Source organism: Rhagoletis pomonella, unplaced genomic scaffold, assembly GCF_013731165.1.
Source record: "Rhagoletis pomonella isolate Grant_MI unplaced genomic scaffold, Rhpom_1.0 Rhpom_scaffold_00001, whole genome shotgun sequence".
NCBI lineage: Eukaryota > Metazoa > Arthropoda > Insecta > Diptera > Tephritidae > Rhagoletis > Rhagoletis pomonella.
The window spans coordinates 2,334,671-2,337,910 of NW_023458555.1; positions in this window are offsets into that span (position 1 = coordinate 2,334,671).

Sequence of the window (3,240 nt, forward strand, 5' to 3'; positions counted from 1 at the left end):
TTAACTCAAATTAATTATTCGTATATTTTTTTTTTGTTGTATTCGCCTTAAAAATGCAAAAAACAACATAGTCTATATGAAAGCTTGAAATGACGTGAACTAAATTATCCATGATTATTATACATAAATATAATCCATATTGTTATAATCTAAATACATATATATCAGTCAAACCTTTTAAAAACAAATGAAAACTATCACATGTGCGATGCTTTGCTTGAATTCGACTTGAAAATACATACATACGTATAAAACCAAGATTTAAATAATAATTTTATTTATTAACACATCTGTGTATGTACATTAGGGCGGTCCAAAATAAGTAAAGTCGGAATTTTAATGCTCCACCTCCTAGGATTATTCTATATCGAAAAAAGTATACCCCTATTTTTTATTTTGAAATCAAACAATGTTTAGAGGTCCCTCAAAGCGTTTAAAGCCTTCCATGTATTTTATAAGGGGGGGGGAAGACTTTTCATAGAAATTGTATAGAATTCTTGAAAATCGTTATTTTTCGATCGGAAAACTCCGATTCTCTTCAGAACACTTCCAATAACAATACCCAAATAATTATCTATGAAGTGCAGAAGGAAAGCGTGTTGAACGAAAAATTCAATCAGACAAATTTCTTGTAAGCATCAGACTTTATTAACATGGCGATATCCTGGGAGGAAGTAATCTCTTCAAATCTTCATAAGATTTCAACTACTTGCAACTGCATTTGAATTAAAAAAACTTCAAAATCAATATACAGTATCGGTCATATCTATAGCACGCCATTTCAAAGTGATATTGTGTGCCACTTATGTTTATTTATTTATTTTTAAGAATTTTCAATTAAAATTTAGTTCATTCTCAGACAAACCCCATATATACCCACGTTTAACAATTTGTAGAAAACTTCAAAAAAGTGCAAAAAAATGTCACCTAAATTTCAAACTTTTTTCTCGGAAGTGTTAGATTTTTTTGAGTACACAGTTTTTTAGCCCCTGCAATTTTGGTCTGATAATGTGCAAATTACAAGTGGCTACGATTTACCGTTCATTTTTTAGAATGTTTTTTGTCGCATTGGCTTCCATATAATTAATAAACTCAATTTATTTGTATATGAAAGAAAACCGCAACACCTTTGGCGAAAAAAATTCTAAAAAATCAACGGCAACCTTTAGCCACTTGAAACTTGCACATTATCAGACTAAAATTGATTGGGCTATAAAACTGTGTATTCAGAAAAATTCTAACACTTCCGAGAAAAAAGTTTGAAATTTATATGAAAATTTTTTGCACTTTTTTGTAGTATTCTACAAATTGTTAAACTTGGGTTTATATGGGTTTTGTTAGTGAAAGAACTATATTTTAATTGAAAATTCTTAAAAATAAATAAATAAACATAAGTGGCACACAATATCACTTTGAAATGGCGTGCTATAGATATGACCGATACTGTACATACATATGGGTAATTTTCAAACAAAGTTTCAAATTTTCAACAAAGTAGTGGTAAAAATGAAAAATCAAAAACAGCATTATACGATCCAAATAATAAGCCACCAACAAAGCTGTTTTCTTTTGCGAACGGTATTACTTTGATATATTTTACCTGCTCCGGTTATTCGATCATCAACATGGAAAAAAGTTTAAACAACAGCTTAAGTATGAATTTAGCTTGCTGCAATAGCCAGAGCGAAGTGGGGCTATTGTAGTGCGGGTCTCCCCATTTTGCTTGCCTGAGTGCATTGCAGTTAAGAGATGTTTTCGTTTCTACCGAAAAATTTTACCTTCTCATTGCCCTCTCAGCAAAAACCCTAAAGAAATCAAAACGCAATTAATAAAAGCAATTATTTTGTATTTTAGTGAATTTACCATTGCACCATGGTAAGTAAGGCTAAATATTTCCGGAATGTCACCCTGTTTTTTTTATGCAAAAAACACTAAAAGTAAGATAATTACCAATGTCTGTTTATTGCTTCAGGAGTTTCAATGATTGCCTTGTTGTTGTTGTTGTTCTTATATTTTGGTGAAATACGATTCTTAAGGCAGTGCACTTGTGCACAAGTGTATTATTATTAATATGTGTAAATTTTTGAAATCGGACTAAAATTACCGTTACGGTAAATCTCAGAAATACGAAAATTCCGATATTTCAATAACTAAACACGCCAACTTACAACAATGTCTTAACAAGACACAGTTATTATTGATTTTTTTTTTAAATGGGCGTGGCACCACCCGCTTATGACTACATTCATAAGTGTATGTGATAGCCCCCTTATCGATTTCCACCAAACTTGCTACAATTATTTCAATATCTCATAGCATATAATCGACATCGGGAAAAGTACTCTTGCTTACCATGCAGTTTACTGAAAGGTGAAAAAACGATATTTGATACGTCCGCCGGGTAAATAAAGTTCGGTTTCGCCCGAACTTATACTTCTTTATTTGTTTATATTAGGCTATTGGTACAAAATAAAAGAAAAAATTGGGACGACAATTTTTTTGTAGTCACACGATTGCACATTAGGTCAAATGTTTCATTTGGCTGTGCGAAAGTCCAATTTCGGAAACGCAGTTTTACATTATTTTTTGATGCCATTCTGTAGAGAATACTCCAAAATAATAGAAACTTAACTTTGTTTTTGTAAAATAAAAATCACCGTTAGACAGCAATCAAACAAAGTTACAGGAAAAATCTTAAGTGAAAATGAAGGGTTTTATGAAGACTAACTGCTTTAGGAATCTCTCCTCAAGGCATATCTGCGAGACATGTAGTAAATTTTAATTTTTTTTTATTAAGAGACTTCGATAATATTTTTTTTTTAATCTCTAGATGAAACCATTTATGTACATATGACCATACTTATTTTATTTATGTAGCTCAACCCCCCTCCGGGTTGAGTATGGTAAGAAAATAATTTGTTTCAAAACCAAGCTATTTGGACAATGTTTTCGAGAACTACATATACTCATCATTTGAACTTCTGAAAAGTCTGTTTTACGAAAGCCAAGTCATGTTTTTACATGTTATTTACTGACTCTACACTTTTTTTTAACGGATTCCATCCTTTTACATTAAAATAATGCTATATTTTAGCTGCTATTATTTTCGCACAGAAAAAGTAATCATTTGACCTAATGTGGATTGGTACAATACAGCGAATTTCTACTTAAAAATTTGAACAAATTGGTTTTCGTGACTGGGATAAAGAAAAATATATGTGTCCTAGACGATTGGGATAC